This window comes from Acanthochromis polyacanthus, chromosome 4, assembly GCF_021347895.1.
Source record: "Acanthochromis polyacanthus isolate Apoly-LR-REF ecotype Palm Island chromosome 4, KAUST_Apoly_ChrSc, whole genome shotgun sequence".
NCBI classification, from domain to species: Eukaryota; Metazoa; Chordata; class Actinopteri; family Pomacentridae; genus Acanthochromis; species Acanthochromis polyacanthus.
This window is the reverse complement of record NC_067116.1, coordinates 16,102,742-16,122,927: the sequence shown is the minus strand read 5'-3', so window position 1 is coordinate 16,122,927 and position 20,186 is coordinate 16,102,742. Positions and strand designations below refer to the sequence as shown.

At 41.0% G+C, this 20,186-nt stretch overlaps 1 long non-coding RNA gene across 2 annotated transcripts in view; it reads right to left on the bottom strand.

The window, feature by feature from the left end:
• Positions 1 to 20,186, bottom strand: part of LOC110951488 (uncharacterized) — a 199,793-nt gene that overhangs the window by 85,538 nt on the left and 94,069 nt on the right. Inside the window, exon 4 of one of the 2 annotated variants that reach the window (XR_007941462.1) lies at positions 13,506 to 13,568. This is a non-coding gene — a long non-coding RNA (uncharacterized LOC110951488). Of the gene's footprint in view, positions 1 to 10,035; positions 10,704 to 13,505; positions 13,569 to 20,186 lie in introns of those variants that run through there. The other variant, XR_002595726.2, reaches the window with a different exon arrangement.

Here is a 20,186-nt window from a genome sequence, read left to right as displayed (position 1 = left end):
CTCTAAGCTCTGACACCATCGTCTCCTCTGGCATCTGATTAGATGTCATTGCGGTGCTGTTCAGATGTGCGAGACGTGTTTTCTTGCTGCACGTTATAAATCGGAGGGTTGAAAATGTCATGGAGGGAGCTGATCATCTGCTGGCGTCGCCTCTGACACCTGCACTCCTTTCTGCTCGTGTCACGGCTTCCATCTGCGAGTCTCTGAACTTTAGCAGATTTCATTTTGTTTGGTGATGATGTGTTTTTCTTTTACTATGGCAAATGTTTACACGGTCACTGAGGTGCTGGCTTGTAATCATCATTTAAATTGCATAAGGGGAATATAAATATATGGAAATGCAGGTATGAAAGCGAGTCACTGCCTCCTCCTGTCAAGGTCTTCTACCTCTGAGGAAACTGCAGGTGCAAAGTTGTTGTACTGGGCAGCTCCTAGTTTATTTACTGTTAAAGAAACCTGAAAATAGTCAGACCCAAGGACAATTAGAGCCAGTCAAACTGCATTAACCCAAACAGATCCCAGTAGAGAGATCACTGGCAGCTGCACCAATTATCAAGGTGCCGCTGTCAAAAAGAGCAGCAATACATGTCAGTTTTGCTGTTCACACTCTTTGTGTTGTGTCAAAGAGCAGACTTTTCCCCTGTAGTGATTACAACGTACTACCCTGTCAGAGTTGATCGTTGGTCCACTTAGATCCACTCAGGTAATATTACTGACTGCAGCACCCAAGACCTGCACTGCCATAACTGGACTCTCTGCGACCCGATCCAGCTAAATAGAATGCAGCCAGATTCAGGTCAGATCTTGAATACTAAGAACTGAGCAGACATGTGAAGACCTTTAGCTTGAACATGCTTCCTTGACATGTTCAAAAAATGCATTTAAAGCCAGAGCTTACGGTAGAAAGCAGCACTTGTCTGCAACAAGTGACCAATCATCTGAACCTCTAGCTAGCATTTGGAAAAGGTCACCAAAGGCAGCAGAGGAAGCAGTCAAACAACACTCAGCATTCATATTTTGATCCGTTTACTTACAAGATTCATGTATATCTGATAGCTAGATAGAATGAATTGCATCCCTCCATGACCATTACATCTAAAGTAGACAATTCAGCAACTCATGATCCTAAGCCAAAATTCAGTGCCAGGGCAGGAAGCTGTCTGAGATGTGAAGGTCGGGCTGGTTGGATGAGCATGAAGTATGTCTGACTTCATGCAGGACAGCAGAGTTAGCATACAACAGACATGCAGTTAATGCACTGAACTTTCCTCTTCAGGGGAACATACCAATGTCCTTTTTTGTTATTAGAAGACAGAGTTATTTTATTTTCTGTGGGAAAAAGCACAGACGTTTGGGGAGTCACAATCAGTTGAGCGAATAATTACGTTTCTCTGCATCTCATCTACCCAAAACACCGCATTCTTTGTAACGCTACTCTGTTGAAGAGTGCCTTAAACCTGTACCAGATATTAGACAAAAAATGCCAACTGAAACATTTCGCTGCATCATTTGATGGTTTTAATAGTTTCTTTGTTTAGGTACACTTAAAAAGTCTATCTTACAGCTTGTTTGGCCTAAAAGATTTGATATATATTCTTAAGAACAAGAAAATATTCTCCAAATGCGGATTTCTTTAATTCCAGTAGTTTTTTGGGACATTTAAACATGAAAGAATAAGACAGATTGCTACATGAATATCTAAAAAACATTTCTTTGATTTCAGAAAATGCTTCAAATAAGGCGATTAAATTTAAATGTAGTAATACCTCCCCATTAGCAGCTTTTCTTTAGCTTGTCTTGAGAAAACAAGATTTCAGGATTCAATAAAAGGCTCAGAGATTTAATCCACAAAGGGAACTTCAGCCCCACTAAAAGCACAAAACACACTCTCAGTTGATGACTGCTGTGCACAATATGTCCACACACTCCAAAAGCGAACAATAATGACCACTGAGGTTCTGTCAATCAGCTGATACTGACACTAATAAAACATTCCACTCCCTGCTAATCACATTCAACTGTCATTAACTGCTGCTCTGTCAATGGCTGATTCAGACCTAATAAAATCATAAAACATTTCTCCTTTTTTTTATAAGGATTTGGAAACACCGTTTTAGAGATTTTGGGAAGTCTGATAGAAGGCCATTGACTTGTAGCTACGCCTGGGAACGGCCTGACTCCTGTGAAATCCCTATAAAATATGAGACTGGTGGTCATCCATCATTGTAGTCAGACAGCACAGGCCTTTGTTTGTCCACTGCTGGACACTGGAGAGACGACTGGAGAGACTGTAATGTGTGTGTACGAAGGAGTCTGAGGGAGAGACAGCTGAAACAGAAGCAGTGAAACAGAAAGCAGTGTGAGTGTGTGACAGAGGGAGGCGGTTGACCTGGTGTCAATTAGGAGCCCATATCGTTCCATTCCCCGGGGGCGAGGCCGACTCTGAAACATTAAATCATTTCATTCACTTCAAACCAGTCCTGCTGTTTCTCCCCTCACACTGCCTGTGCCTGAAATCTCCTGCCGCCTGCTGCTCTGGAAACATTTTTACTAAACTGTGGATCGGATGAAAGCAGCTTGGATATAATACTGGCTCATTTAGCAGGCACAGAGGTAAAAGAGCAAAGAGACAGAACGTTTTTGTGATCAGTTATTGGATAAACTTTGCTTGATGTAGAGGACAGTGGGGATGCAATAGAAAGTTAATCTACCACAAGTTAATTTTAAACACATTTCTCGGCACAGAAAAGAGAGTTTTAGTGGCACAGGCATACAGGTTCATTTCAGGGCTGAACCCTGAATACTGCCCTGATAGTTTACTTGTTGCTAAGGACATTCTGTTCATGTATGTTGTATTTGTCTGTAAACAGAACAGCTTAAAAACTAGGTAATTCAAATTAAAAGAGGGCTCATATCAGAGGCCAAAAAAAGCAACATTTTTTGGTTCAATTTAGCATTTTTGCACATTTTCTTAAAATATCTCTCCCTAATTTGATGGTGATGGGATTCTGAGAGATTAGGTGATCCGTTAAAGGGTAATTTCCACTGTTCACACTCATTTTTGTGTGCCTTTATGAGACTTTTTGAAAACATGGCACCAAAAATTGAGATCACATCAGTTTCGCTTGAATTGTGATCCGTAAACCGACGGAATTACGTAAATGAATATGCTGAGCACATCCAGTGTGAGGGGCAAGCCGTGTTGACGTACTATCAGCACTAACTGAACAAATGTGAATGTAAAACCAACTTCACATGGCAGAAGATATGGTGATGAAGAAGGACCACATTAAAAACACACGCACAGCAATTAAAGGGCAGAATCACACATGAAAAACACAAACATCCTCACACACACCAAAACGAAAATGACTTCGCTCATATTTTCCACTTGGATTTTACTGATGTTAAGATGTTAATGGAGTTTGCACGAACACACACGCATTAGGAAAGTATCACACACACTTAGGTGTCCTTAAACTTCATGCAAATTCTCAAACTGATTTAGTAATAAATCCCATATTTCCGATCGCTGTTTGTTGGTGGCAGACTCCAAATCAGCTTTTCCATAAAATCCTCTCTGACAAAATGTGACAAACTATTGTTGTCCTTTGTCTCCATATCACTCTAATCCTCTTTCTCTCTCCCTGCCTCTCCATCCCTCCATCCACACTCCCCAACCACGAGGAAAAGGCCTCAGTACTGACCGCTATGAACACACACACACACACACACACACACGGCTCTGTGGGTCTTACTGGAGGGCTAAGCTGTGTGGTCACATTTTACATATGTGTGTGTGTCCGTGTTGGCCTGAGTGTCACTGGGTTTTGGCTGTTGAGCAGTGTGTGTGTGTGTGTGTGTTACAGTAGATGGACTTGGCCGGACTTGGAGAGGGCTAGCCGGATTTGGCTATTCTGACTGTGTGTGTGTAACTTGTTGGCACGTGCTCTGGTTGAGTGGGGTCGCTGTATGCATACATGTGCATCCCTGCATCCGTGTGTGTGTGTGTGTGTTTGCGTATGCTTGGCCGTTGTTGTAGGTATGCAGCAGATCAGTTTAAGCCTTATAAACCTATTGTTGTGCAATAAACCCATCCTCTCTCATCTCTTATAACCTCTTTGTTTGATAGTCTATCCATGCTCCTGCTAATATGCACACACACTGAGGTCTAATACTCTATCATACATAGCTGCAGACTGAACAATGCGACACCTTCATGAGTCACAGTAAATAAAATATAAAAACAGAATCTTTCTTTATTTGATTTACTTAAGGTGTGGGGGCCATAGAGTCACAAAGACAACAGCAAACATATATGGACACGGTGAAAGACTGTTGAGTAAATAGTTCAAGGATATACTAAGCTACTTTATCTTTAAGATAGTTTTACACATGAGCTCAGTATTTGAAGCACAACGCAGAAATAAATCATTTGCGACCAAAGCAAATGGGAAATACAGTGATATACAGTAATCCCAACAGTAGTTTAACAGAATTTTGGCGGTCATCATTAAACTAGCTGCAAACAAAATGCCATATTTGTACATTCAAATAAAAGTCTTTACTGGCTACATGAATTATGACTCTTATCTAACTGTTGGGCAAAGGATGAGGTCACATTAAGGGATCTGAGCGACTAACTCTGTGTTAAGAGGAGGTTGGGGTGGGTGGATGGGTCAACAAAACACTGAGGAAACCATGGCTTTTTTTCACTTTTCCAGTCTGATCTTGACCGTGTGTTTATCGCCGTGCTGATGGAAAGGTGCTTTATTCTTCATAAATGATCATTTAACCCAGATCATGATCCATTCCTCAGCAAGTCCTTGCACTATGACCTGAACAAACATTGTCACGAACTGATAGAAATACATTGAAATGTGTGAATACAGGTAGAATTTAGGGTTCCAGAATCAAACGGTAAATGCTCTGCACTTGAATAGCATTTTTCAGTCTCAGCTACATTCTACACATCATTTCACGTGTTTCTCATTGACCCATTCACACACACAGGCCGATGGTGGCAGAGCTGCAATGCAAGAAGCTCGTCTGCCATCGAGAACGACTTGAGCTTCAGAGCCTTTCTCAGGGACACACGAGTATATGAAAGAGCTGAGGCCTGCTTTCACCTGAACCACAGACACCCATTACTGCAATTATTGCTATCATATAATAACTCTTCAGTTATAAAATTGTCTAATAATTCAGTAGATGTTCATCCTTTCAAACAGATGTAATTTTAGATACAGATATAATATGAAAGCAAACAACCAGTCCTTGATACTGTCTGATGATTTTTTCATTTTGTGTCATCTTCTTTACAAGATAAAAACTGTACTTTGTGTCACTGAGCAGAGGTTTTTTTTCCTTTTTGAAGATATATTATAATCAGAAGCATTTTCATATGAACCTTTTAATCTCTGTCAACAATTAGTTGAATGTCGTGATTTTCCTGTGACAGATTTAAACTGTACTGTGGGTGTTCTGGTAGTAAAGACCTCTCAACAGGAATGTGTTTTATACTTAAATGTTGTTATAAATACATTTGATGTGGTAGTCAAACAGCATCAGCCGCACTTTGATTTAATTCACAGGAATTCTCTGGGAGAAGTAGTTCTAAAACATGATATAATTAACATGATCCTGCTTAGTTTAAAAACTGTACTATACCAAATCAGAAATAATTCAGTAATAATTACTTTGTTCAGTGAGCAACACTGATCTCTAGAACTGTCTTTAGTGCAACTTTAGATTCATTTAAGTTTATTAGCACAAACAAAAGTGTCTCTAAGTCTGTGTTTATTCCCCAGCTTCTCAGAAATGCCCCTGAGCTGCAGTTGTTGTCTCCTCATTGGTGAACTAACACAGCGCTGATTAAAGTGGATTTAGAGCTTGTTGCATTTGATCAAAGTCCAGCTGATATCAGAATCGCAGACCAGCTAAGCTCTTAGAGCCAAATCCATAATAATACTCCTACACCACCCACAACAAAGAGACAGCCAGCACAAGTAAATAAACGGTATTCAGAAAATATCATTTGAGGACCCCTCCCATCTGAGTGAAATAATACCGCCGAATACAAACTGCCATAATTGGTCGGAGAATTAGGTTGATAAAAGATGGGAGCTGGACAGTAAATCCATTCAGCTCATCTGTTTACAATTGAAGCTTTTGAAGAAAAGTGTTGTTTGTATTTGATGGTGTGTCACAAAGATTAATGTCACAAAGAGTTATGGATTTGTAAAATTACTTCATTTTATTTTTTTTTATCTCTTAACTGCAAGAAAAAAAATCAACAAAATAAAAAGCTTTAGGTTCCCAACTGAAAACATCGCAGTTTCAAGATACGAGTCTGATCATGTTTACATTTTAGTGTAGTGAGTTCATTAGCTGAGCTGCAGATTCAAAAGCAGTTTTGTAAAACCTGCAAGCAGCACTTTCAGCTTAATGTGCTGCATCCAAATTCTCTGTCCCTTAGCATTGAACCGAACAACAGCTGTGCAGCAGGAATGGGAAAACACTAATGTGCAATGTCTTAATGCACAATAAAGGAGAGGCAACCTCTGAAAGAAATGAAAGCACACACTCTTCTATCCCATCCACGTGTATGCCGCTCCTCTTAGGGAGTGGAAAAGTTTTCTCTGTCAGCCTGTTAAGTGTCTGGCCTTCAGCTATATTACCCTCTTTCCCTCCCTCCACCTATCCCCCCATCGCATCTTAATGTGTTTGATAAAACATCAGGCGTACAGGGAAGGGCACACGGCAGATGATGTGCTTTTTTGGCCAAAACAGGCATCAGCTAAAGGACGAGGATAAAGGGCTGAGTCTGCTCTGTCTGTCTATCCGAGTCTGTCCGTCCACTTGCTGCATTAAGAAGCCGTCCGGCTTCTTTTCAAAGCCAGCCACTCTCGTTGGACCGCTGCATCTCAGGCCTTTTGTGCCCCCTCAATCTCCCCATCCTACCACCACAGCCATCCACCCCCGCCTCTCAGCCCACCGCTGAGTGTCTGTAATGGCCCAGACGTGGAGGGGGGGAAAGACTAAGGAAGTGAGAGAAATGGAGGAATGGAGCAAGAAAAAGAGACCAGGCGGGGAGGAACTGGAGGGTGAAGGAAGGAAGGGACAAAAGGAGGAGAGAGGAAAGTGATGGAGAGAGTGGTGGCAGAGGAGAAAGAGGAGACACAGGAGCGAGATACATGGGGGGAAAAGGAGGCCGAGTCTTTAGGAGGAAGCCAGGCGGCACTAAGCGTCTCTGTTGCTGCCCAGTCAGGCCTGCCTTCCCCCCAGGCAATAAAAACCTCCCCTCCTCCCCCGCACCACATCCCTCTGACCACAGTGTTCTCCTCTCCTCCCCTGTCCACTCCGTCCTCTCATCCCATCTCACACACACCCACTTTCATTTGGATTTGCTACTCTTGTAAGGACTTTCTATGGCATTACTTTAAACCTCTGGACCTGAGGCTGTCTTCAACTCTTTATTTATTTTTGACATGGTCATTGCGTGTCTCAATGAGGTCAAGTTAGTGGAGTTAGAATGCTACAATCAGGCATGTTAATGGTGCTTTCATGCTCTAGGCTGCCTTTAGTGAGAAAATATGTAAACACATTACTAGTTTTTATATTGGAACTATTACAAAAGGACAGATGAAAGGCTTTTCTCTGTAGTCTGTAAGGTTTAAAGTGTCCCATTTAAATTTTAATTTTGCAATATTACTTTTAAAACACTACTACTTTGTAAATACAGAATGTGAGTGCACAGTTTGCACAAACAGCAGATACTGTAGCACCAGGGTCTTATCTTTACACTGTAAATGTAGATAACACCAACTCCAAAAATCTTCCCTGAAGCCAGCTTCTTTACTTCACGGTGTAACAACTCATGATAATCATATCTTTTGGCAGCATTGATGCTGTCTCTAGCAAGGGCAAATTTGTTTACAATAATTGCACCAAGTTAATAATAGTAACTTAAAACGGATATATTGATGTTTAAAAATGACACGTGCAAGACAAAATGATCAAGAATTCAGTCTTTCTCAATTTGGCACAAAGTCGCCTGCCCTGTTTCACAGCACAAAATCGAATAGTGGTGAGGCTCTGTGATGAAGTGAAAATTAAAGTTTCTGATGATTGGAGAAATCTGTTCCAAACTATTGTCTTCAGTAATTTCAGAGCAGCCAAAGAGTTAAAGAAAGAGAGCAATAACTTCAGCATTCTCCAAAGAGGCTCACAATGAATGGATAAACGTCTTCATTTTGACTGGAGTGTGAGGCTAACAATCATCTTGCACTAATTTGCTTACAATAATTACAAGAAGGCAAAAATATTCATTTGCTGAATGTTGACACGAACGAAAAGAAAAAAAAATCACTATCTGTTTACCACCTTCAGTCTTCCTGTTTGGTCCTCACAAGAATGTAAATACACACACACACACACACACACAGACAGTGGCCTCAGGACTAATTGACAGATTGGAGCAGATTTTCTAGTTCAGTTCAGGGCTGTAATTGTGAGGAGAGCTGGGAGGAATGACAGGGCTTCAAGCTGAGAGGACAAATCACCAGGGGCCGCCGATTAGACTGCACTGATGTTCACATTTCCTTGTGTGTGTGTACTGGGGGTGAAGGGTTAAGCCAACCATCTCTCAGTTCCAGGTTTCCGTGGAACTGACCCCAAACTGCCACACACACACACAAACACCACGTTGACCCCATCGACCCCGTGGTGCCACACACAAGCTAGCGATTCTGACAACAGTATTACGAAGCACTTCTGCTGAAACATCACCTCTAAAGACAGAACTGTAACTCTGCTGGATGCACTTATCAAGATTTTCACGTTGTATAATATGCAAAGAAATGTCAGAGAAATTCTGTTTGCAACTGCAAGGTACTTCCAGCAGCTTCATGTTTACACACAGTGCACAGCAAAGAGCACAAAACTGTAGCCTGCAGGTCTGAAGCTCTCAATAAAGGACAGACAGACAGGATTTAAGATCAGGTCAGTTTCAAATTTGAGCAGCTGGTAAAATCTAAACAGGAACTACATCTCAAATTCCACATCATGAGCTACTTCAAGAAGGTTTTGGGTTTGCACTGTGTCAACTCAAAAAAGGATGCAAAATTGTGAGAATTATTCCTGTAGCTGTACCAGGGGGGAAAAAAACCTTGGGTTCCCGTGTTTGTTGTTGATATACATCTACTGCAATGTGCAAAGCAAATGACGAGAAATGAAATCCAATCATATCTGACAGTGAAACACCAAGAGCAACTAAAAACAATTTCGGAAAAAGTGAAATGCAATTTTTATACTCATTCCTAAGTAACTTTGATGAGTCCATGGTGGTGAAAATATTGCTGTCAGAGCCTGGCTAAAATGATTAAAAGCAGCTCAATAACACTGTAAAAATATAGTATGGAAGTAGACTGTCGCTGTGCTTTTAAGCAAGGCATCTTCTCTCCAGACGGCTGTGGTTGCACTGTAAGGCTGCTGCCAAAAACTTGGTCTGGATGGATGAAAGAAGCCAAAAATGCAATGCAATGAAATCTTTTTCTTCAAACTAATTGTGCTGAAAACTGCCCGTTTACCACGACGCTACTCTACCATGACTCCAAGATGAACATAAAGCACATGTCAACTTCAAACAGACACAAACAGATCATAGTGCCTACATTTCATCCTCCGTCTCTCCTCCTCTCCCTGCAGGAGACCCATCAGACACAGCAGGACAGGAAGGAGACACGCCGAGAGACACCACAGAGATGGCAACACACACAGAACCACGGGCATTTCTCTACCAGATAAACCTGCATGAAAACACCAGCACAGCCAGGAAGGCCTGCATGGAGACAAATTCCTCACTTGGTCTACATCTATACCCACAGCTGGACTCTTACTGGGCTTAGCGTGCTTACATAGGCACGAGAGAGTGAAAAGAAAAAGACAGGATAAGAAGACAGCGGATCAGACTGTCCTGCAGTCAGCCGGTAACACAGTCAGTCAATCATTCACCCAATCTTTCAGTCAGCTTACCTTGCCATGATGTCATGGTTGTCGTTATGACAGGGGCCACGGTCCTGTTGTCTGATTGGACGTCAGCTTCTGTCCAAACCAGCATTACATCCATGGCAGCAAAAGGAAAGCAGACTGTCCACTCAGAAAGCTGTATTACTGAATTTCTGTCTGTTTTTCTCTTATTGTATGTCTCTTGTCTATACTTCTCTCCAGCCCCAGCATAGGTTACATCTTATATCTTAACAGGCTTTAGACTTCTCCCTCAGCTTTAAAGCTCACCTATATCTACCTCTATGCAGGAAAAGTAATATATCTGTCTGTTTCAGCCCCTGCCACCCTCAACTGGCTCTTTCTCAACATCTCCTTCACTATCACTTTATCTTCCTGCTCCTCTATCATCTTCATCCTTCTCTAGCCTAACATTCCAGCTTTCTTGCGGCCTCTCCTCAGCCTCCATCTTCCTCACCTTTCCACCCCGCCCTCCCACCTTCACACACTGTCTCCCCCCCCAAACCTCCCCCTGGCCTGTCATCCTCTGAACCCCCAGCCTTGGAGCTCCTACCCCGGCCTCAGCTCTTCCCTCTCCCTGCCTCTCCTCCAGCCTGCCTTTCCCTCTCTTCTGCCTCCCTTAGCCCCAGCCTTCTGCTCAGTGTTCAAGGGGAGAGCCAGCTAGGAATGCTGTGGCTCTAGACGTTTTGTCCAAGCCCTAGGTCTCTTTCACTGAGGCAAGATTAGTTCATACAAAAACTCAACAATACACCACTGAAAGCCATTGTTGATATTCAACATTTTTCACATAGCGGAGCAGAATAGACAATGCGGCAGCCGGGAAAGCCCGAAGCGGACTAGCAGGGTTGATGGCTGATGGTATCTTAGCTGAGCGAGGCCTTAATCCCTTTTATACACACACACTCACACAAGTATACACACTCTCAACAGCCTGGAGACAGCAAAATCAATACTGCTCGCTCTGTCTGTGTGTGTGGATCAGTGGGTGGATGAGTGTGATACGGAGAAAAAAGGGAATCGTACTGTTTGTACCTACGTGTGTGTGTCTCTGTGTGTGTGTGTGCCGTCGGACTGTCTTGGCACATAAGCGTTCTTAGATCTTTGTACATAAAGGATTTCTCAAGGTTCTCTCACACAGAAACTGACTGAAGCAACATGACGACAAGTTTACTTCAAACAACTGAAATGCCATGAAGATTTTTTTGGGTGAAATCATACAAAGGTGAACTGCCCTTCACGTGGAACCAACAGAAAGTCCGGGAAGGCCTGTCGGAAGTCCTGATTATTTAGGCATCATTTAAATAAACCTGAACTGTACTTCATGATAAAATGCTGTTGACTCTCAGTGGAACTGTGTGATGACTTCATGGTCCCATTATTTAAACATTTTATAATGTTCTGCTGCTTACATGAATGAATCCAAAGAACATACAGTAAATGTTTTGAAATCTAGTTCTTTATATAATGCAATGTCATGATTATGTAAATCAGTTTAAACTAAATCAGTTGTGATATAAATCAACCAATTTAAAATCTTCCCGCCCTAAATCTAAATAGGTGCAGATTGAAGTTTATTTAAGATTCTACCTAAAATACGTAACATAAACTTATTGAGCTAAGATTAATATATCTGAAACAGAACGTAACTGTAACTATTACACAATTATTAAAGAAGTAAGTTCAGAAATTGTACTGCCACAAAGCTGAGGTAGTCACAAGAGTACTTGAAAAAAGAATGATCAAAGCCGATGCAACAGACGTCAAGAAATCTTGACTTTTAGTTTAAATTGTGCAATAAACACTTAGCATACACTTCCCATAATGCAACTGCACAACACTAATAACTTCAAAAGAGTTATTTGAGCTTGAGAACACTCCCTTCAGAGACACAAAGGACAAAATGCAACAGTCCCAGCAAGCTAATTGTTGCTCCCAATTACCAAGACACTGATTTTAATGTGTAAAATGAATACAAAAGCCCTTTAAATGACAAGAAAAACCTGCCTGGAATAGACATAAATCCCTCCAAACATCTGCATCTGACAAACTCAGTGTCGAGTCACTGACAACACATTTCTGAATTAATACTGGGTTTTCACTTAAACAATTCTCAAAACAAGTATGTCACCTAAGGACTAGAAACAGACTCTAAAATGGTGGCACACTTGATCTCAACTGAAGTCTTTTTCCAAATATTAGCATAATCTTTAATATTCTAGAAATGAAAACCGAACCGTCTTTACGAAATTTACCTTGACACAGCTGAATGTTGTGCAGAATGTAAATTGCATTCCTCAGAGATTAAAAAAACGGTGAGGATAGAAAATATTTCAAATAAACCACTGGCCCGTTTTCAGTCACAAGGACGGTGCAGGATTTGGACATGGAATCAGTCTGCACCACATTTATGATTACAGCTGGTTAATGTAATTAATGCCATGTCATGTAAAACTCATAAATCATGTCACGCCAGCGGAAACATTTCATAGAACATGATTAAAAGTGTCGTGTAACATTGAGAGCAACGGTGTCAGAGTGAGACATGTTAATTGTGCACTAATGATATGTAATGAATGTCATCAGCCCCGAGGCTTCGGCTAACGAGCTAAATGAACTGGCACTAATGGGCCTGTTAGCTTATCTTAGCGCTAACATTAGCTAGCATAATAAAGGGTTTGTCTTGTGCTGACAGCGGTCGACGAATGTGAGTGGCACCGCAAGTTTCCAGAGGTGTCATATTACAATTAGATGCTCCTTTTAAAAAAGCTTTTTGACATCAACAACAACACGACAACAAAGACTCTGAGGGCTTTCTGTCACACAGGCAGCTGCTTGTGGAGACGTCAAAAAAAAAAAAAAAAAAAACAGTGTCACACTTATTTTTTTTTCCTCTCATTACTTTGCCCCAGATCTTCATCCTGCCCTCCACCTGGACTCCAGATCCAGCTCCGGATCCAGCTGCCGGGCTTTCCCAGGACCCCCAAGTCCGCTAGGTAGCAGAGGAGAAGAAGAAGAAGAAGAAGGAGGACGAGGAGGGAGGGGACAGGGGCCCTCTCTTTCTCTCCCTCTCTCTCTCTTTTCTTCCAATTGACCAATTGACAGGTGATTGATGGCTATCTCTTCAGCCCGACAAAGAGCAGCATTAGCATAACTAAAGCAATGTACAGTAGAGTGGGGCAAACAGTAAATTACATGTTACCCCCCACTCCGCTCTCACTCGCCTCTCTTTACCTCACTCCCTCACTCTCACTCTCCCACTCCACTCACTCATTCAGCCCAACACTACGGCAGGCAAACAAAACAAAACAAAGTATGCTTTTTGTCCCTCCTGCGAGCCCTTAAACAGTACAGCTTGACAGCTTCTTTAGAAGGAGACTCACAAAAGGCCTGACAGTGAGAGAGAGGGAAAGACAAATGAAACACACACACAGACCTACACACACACACACAGTACAATACAGTTTGAGTAAGACACTGACCTTGTGGAGGGTTACTGTGCGGCTGTTTCAGATGGCTCTGGGTGTGCATGTGAGGGGTGTGAACTGCAAACAGAGAAAATTGTTGGTGAAGTATGCACTCAGTAAGTAAGCCTTACTTCATCTATAAACTGAACAAGTCCGCAGACTAAACAATAAAACATGCAATTTGCATTCTCTTTCCATATGAGGGTTTTCTGCTGTCCATATCAGCAGAATATTTGTCTGTTTTCAAAATGTCCCCTACCTTTTCATTAAAGACTAAGATATATATATATATATACTAGTGTTCAAAGTTTGGGGACACTTAGACATGTCCTTATTTTTGAAAGAAAGGCAGTTTTTTAAAAATGAAAATAACATTAAATTACTCAGAAATACGGTCTTGACATTGTTAAATAATTATTCTAGCTGGAAACAGGGTATTTTTAATGGAATATCTCCATAGGGGTCCAGAGGAACATTTCCAGCAACCTTCACTCCTGTGTTCTAATGATACATTGTGTTAGCTAATGCTGTTGAAAGGCTAATTGATGATTAGAAAACCCTTATGAAGTTATGTTAGCATGTGAATAAAAGTGTGAGTTTTCATGTAAAAACATGAAACTGCCTGGGTGACCCCAAGCTTTTTTTTTAAACCTGGTTAACGTGTGCTGGAACACAAAATGATCATATGAGCAAAACAAGCAGTCAATGGTGACTCTTGGTTGAGTCTTTTTACCTTTAAACAGCAGTGCACTGATATCGGTCGCAAAAGAGTTTCATACATAACAAACATGAGAAATTAATACTGCTGATTTGCAGCTTTCTGTAATATTATTCTTACTGAGAATCACTTTCTGTGACATGTATGCCTGAATCAGTCCATTTTCACAACTTGCTATTGTGTTGTGTAGTTTTACAGCATTTGAGCAGAGCTCTGGGTGAGTTGATGTGCTCGAGCTGCAGCGAGTGAGGAAGAGCGAGTGAAGAGCATGGACTGTGTATAAAAGATAGATGTAGCGACTGTGACATTCCCTATAAGTTTGTGGGTTACTGTTGTACAGTCCCTAGTTTGGTATTTAGTGATACTATAGCGACCTATCAACCACAAGGAGTCCTGCCATAAAATGTATCTTGCGTTCCCATCTATTTTACCTTAAATTCATAAAATGAACACCATGCTGCATTGAAGGAAACTTGGGCCTAGCAAAAGAGCCCATAAATTCAGTTGGGAAATATTTACTGAGGTAATAAATGAAATATGAAGTCGGGTATTTTTCTCATAGACTTGTATTAAAACAGACTTTGCTTTGCAGCAAGAAGAGTCACCCCCTGCTGGCCATGAGAATGAATGCAGGTGTGCATTCTGTACAGCGTAGAGTAAAATCTAGGTCAGTCTGAAAGGTAGGGAGAAACTATTTTACCATTTTCATTGGAAAAATTAAACAATTAACTTTGAAACACAGAAATAAATTTTGTAGGGTTTAATCAACTACTGGAGATGGACTTTGTTAGCATCAACTAACAGGAATATAAGGACAATAGTACCAGTACTGCAGTTCTAATCCTGTGTCCCCATGTTTAAGTGCCTTCCTCCTTGTTACACACTCAAAAAAAACTTTGATCTTGTATGGATTGTTTTTTATATCTAAATGTCTATTCTTTTCTCTGGGGGCAGATTGCGTAAGTTAATTCAATCAAATGTGATTACGGGTAACTAGCAAACCCTAACCGTGACATAAAATGACACTAGACCATTTTCTGAGTAGTTAGCATAGCAATATCAAAGATGAAGGTATGTGCATGGATTGCAGTTGGTTTAACTGAAATCAAAACAAAGAATGTGGCTGAGGGTTAATCTGCTAATCCAACCATTATCCTAACAACACAGGTGAGGGAGATTCTTTTAAGCCACTTTTCAGTGATCCAATCGTTCCTGTGCGATTTGTTTGAAATCCCTTTGGAAACTAAATACTACCTACATATTCTGTTTAAGATCAGATAAAGATGCTCTAAGATGCCAGTATACTTCAAGCACCATGCATGTCAGATTGTCACACTACACCTGCCTGTTCAAAACTTTGGATCATGGACTACATTTGTAAAATTCATCCTGACTATGGCAGGATTTTTCTTTTAACAAAAAACTGCTTTGCCCTCAGATGTGTTTGCACAACACTTTAGTTTCAAGCATCGCCCCCTGCTTTCATGTACAGAAGAAACACAGGGAAGGTTAGGAAAGTTCATGGTTATGGTAACAAAAAGAAACAACATGAAGTGTTAGGAAGAAAGGGATGCAAACAATCATCTCCCTTTTCGGTCATGCTTTGCTGAACTAACCATCTTGTGTGCATTTTTCATGAGTAACACCACTTTATCACTGCACAAAAAATGCCGCTGCTGAATTCATTTCAATGAGGAGACTGCAGAGATGCAGAGAAGCTGCCAGCTCAGGACACCGCAGCAAAAAATGGAGGGTTGTGTGGTAAAACTGTAAACCTCCATGCTTTGGCCAGTAAAATATATGCAAGGTTAGGGTCAGTTCACAGGACAACGATGAAACGCAAAAGTTTTGTTGCGTTGCGGCGTCCTGTCTGCACACAAACAACATTTTAAATTACTTAAAATGGAATTTTTCGAATATAGCCTCCAGACGGGAACTTTTCTCAAACACAACAGCTGGCGTTGCCGTGTAATCGAGTAGCTAGAGTTCTCAGTGAGAGTGCTGACGTCACGCTCCTCTTTCTGCGTGCACATCACATTTTTATTCGAGTTGCCATGCGTAAACTGGATGACAACAGCAACGATGTCGGACTACCATGTTGGGCTTGTGCAGGTGACTCTACTGAATTTATTGAATCTCCTTTAGCAGAATGTGCATTTGTTGTGCCATTACTGCAGTCAACGAAGACGAATTCAATATATATGCCAGATAATCAGCCCACCTCTACACAGACCAGAAGAAGCTGTACTTCTTCTCTTCTGTGGAGGAACGGGTAGTGGTCACATGGGGTGTGCCTCTACAAAGTTACATCACTGACTACGACATTTTCAGTTCTTCCAGCGTTTCAATGTAAACACAGATTTTATTTCACTAACCCTATCAATATGGAATTATATTTGTGCCACAATCATGAGCGCACAGTGTGAAATTTTGAGCACAGAAAAAAATTTTGAGCAAAGAAAAACTTAATCTGAGCAAACAAAAATCTACTCTGCGCTCAAAAAATATATTTTTATATTTGCAACTATCCACATACACACACACAATCTTGGTGTTGTTCACTCGGTTTTTCACTCTGCTCTCCTGCGGATCTCCGCTCTATGACCTCGCTATGTCTCTCTCGCTCAACTTCTGATTCTATCCAATCGGGTCCCTGTTTCGGCCGCCTCTCAGAAGCGCTGTTAAAAACGATCGCTAAATCAATGAGAGTTTTGCGGTATACGCTGGACTATGACAGATTTTCGGTGAGTATTGTTTTATTATTGAATTACATTAAATAAAGCACTATTTTGTTTAGTGTGTTAAAGTACAAGTGTAATGTTTTGGTACGGTTTTGCAGAAAGTCAGTCCTGCTTCCGCAACAAAATGAGGGATTTTGCAGATGTGCTAGCTAAACAACATGACAGATCCAAATAATGACAACCCAAATAATCCGCGACCATGTCAGGTTAGTTAAGATTTTTATTTTTTTTTAACTTTTTATTAGCTGTGCTTTTGATTAAACTTTATATTATATTAACCAACCTTTCAGATTAAAGCTGATTTACTAGCAGGAGTCAAAGCTGTAGAGCTTAAGCTAACCTAATAGCTAATGAAAACTTTGTTGGACATTAGTGTTTGATTTCAAAGTGTTAAATACTTTGTGTTTTGACAGAACATATTAACTTTACATTTGGTATTGATTTAGGGTCAAAGTGCAGTTGAGTTAGCAGCCAGAAATCTAATAACTTTGTTGGTTAACACCATGGCCACAACTAGTTCACCAAACCCTACAGAGACCAGACAGCCAGAGCCTAGAAATGTAACTGTACAGCAAGAGATGGCAACGTTTGTACATGTATACTCAATCATAGGTTTTTATTCATAATATTGTGAATCTGATGTTCTCATTTGGTTTGTGTCCACATAAAGTTTTTATTTTCTTTTCAACTTCAGTAGTAGTAAAACAGTAGTAATGTAAAACCTAGTAATATAGCTTAGGATATTGTAATTTTAGTGTGACATTAGTAAAACACAATCAGAAATAATGTCTTGACAGCTAAAAAACGGAGCCAATGAAGACACAAACCTGATATTTGTTTTACTTCATTAAAAACATGTACTGCACTTTGCATTCATCATTTCAAGGCTGTACCTGCCTTCCAAGATTTCTTACCTAAATCCAGCGCAACTATAATGACCTGTGTATGAATTCAAATGTTTGAATTGTGACAAAATTAATTATGACAACATTAAAAAAAAAAAGTAACACCTCCCGGGTTGGATGGATGTATAGACGGACAGGGGTGACCACAAACTGGCCTCATCTCCTCTCTCCCTCTGTCTTTTCCTGTCTCTCTCCCACTTAGGCCAGCAATCTGTTCTCTAATTGTTCATTCATGGTGTGAATCTTTAAATAGGGGCCCCCAGCCTGGCGCTCAGATAATGACTCGCTCTGTGTCGTTAGCTAGCGAGGCTAAATTACCACTCGCTGCAGAGTTACCATGGAAATAGGCCACAATGAGAGTGATTAGTCTTGTGTCTTTTACACACCGAGACGCTTTGCAGTTCAGCAGGAAACACAGGATCCCTCTTTCGGCTCCTTCCTCTGCGTCTGTATCATATCAAATTGTATTTTCGGAGTTAGTCACTTTAATAGTATGACGAGTACACTCAGGTTGCCTCTTGGAATTAATGACAATTAGTACAAATTGCATAAAAATGCAAGAGCAGATTTGTGACGAGATGATTTCTCTCAGCTGTTGTCTGATTTTTTTTTCTATTTTATCCTCACTTGACTGGGCAGAGAATCATTTTATAAAGAGATATTTGTATAGCAGCTTCATCTTCAGCTCTGTTTAATTTGCCGTGTCAGCAGACACTTCCAGATGCTTCTTCAGTTATCAAGGCATGCTGTCTGATTGTTTCTCAGGATTTTCCTTTGCTTCAATGATACAACCACCTCTATTAGATTTTAACGTGTTTGTGGAGTTTTCACACAAAGATGCACTTAGTTGTTTTCAGTTTTGTTCGATCTCTCCACTTTGGTAACTTTTTTTTCCCTAAAGTTTTATTGTACTTTGTGTCTCCATTTGTTTACGTCTTCCTCTCCATCAGCATCTCCTCTGCTCCTTTCTCCTGTTGCTCAACATACGATTTCTCGTGCAGGTGTGTTTATATAAAAGAGTGTGTGTGTGTGCTTGCTCATCCACATGTGAGGATCCTGGCAGTGAGTGTGAGTGGCGCACCACTGATATCCAACAGGAGAGTATTCGGCCCACTCTTGCCTCTCCCCCAAACAAGGCAACAAGGCAGGAGGAGAGGACAGCAGATAATCTGTCTCAGTGTGAGGCTGCCAGTGAACATCAGGAGCAGAAATAGCCATCATTACCTGGTCTGCTACTGCTGCTGCTGGCACCCACTGAGGCCTCCGTGTGTGTGTGTGTGTGTGTGTGTGTGTGTGTGTGTGTGTGTGTGTGTGTGTGTGTGTGTGTGTGTGTGTGTGTGTGTGTGTGTGTGTGTGTGTGTGTGTGTGTGTGTGTGTACTTGTTTCTGCTATACCGGTGGGGACTTTGACCTGACTATTTGCTATAAAGGTGGGGACTTGTCTTACGGTGGGGACCTAAAATGAGGTCCCCACGGGTGGCAACACCGTTTTCTTGGCCATATTGTTGTTAATAAAAAATGTAAAAGTGCAAAAACGTTTGTTTAGGGTTAGGCATTGATTTGGTGATGGTTAAGGTTAGGGTTAGGGTAAGGGTTAGGAGTTAGATATGAATGGGAGTCAATGGTAAGTCCCCACCGGTATAGAAAAACAAACATGTGTGTGTGTGTGTGTGTGTGTGTATGTGTGTGTGTGTGTGTGTGTGTGGGCCAGTCAAATTTGTGGACTCCCAAACACCAATGATCATAATATTTTTCATTACTGAAGGACAAATGCCAAGCAGTGGCAAGGATATAATGACTCAGCCCATAAACTCATGCACTTGGAGCCTAGAGTGTAGTTTGTAAATATCTTAAAATACAGCAGCGTGGCTCAAAGTTGCTCTGTCAGACTAATTGTAAAGGTTTTTATCAACCTAATGAAATTACCGTCAATGAAATGCTAGGGTCAATGTCAAACAAATGTCCATTACTGCCTGGATTATGTTTGGTTGAAGAACGTCAGGGTACACTGTGCCGGTCCAAAGAGCAGAACTTTGACAGAGTAGGTTTGCATCATTGTACTCTCACACCAAAATGTGTCACAGCTAAGTTGGTCAACATACATTAGATACACAATAAAGATTAGAAAATTGTGAGACGACTATGGTTCCATTGTACTGTGGCTCTGTCACTCGCTGTTTACGTACATTTCAGTCGCTGCTTCTTTTTTTCTGTTACTGAAATACATGGTTAAATGTAGCAAGGCACCGACGTTACTTGGTTAGGCTTAGGAAAACATCACAATTTGAGTAAAATACAACAGCTTAAATGCTTTTCAGCTGCTGTTCGTTTTC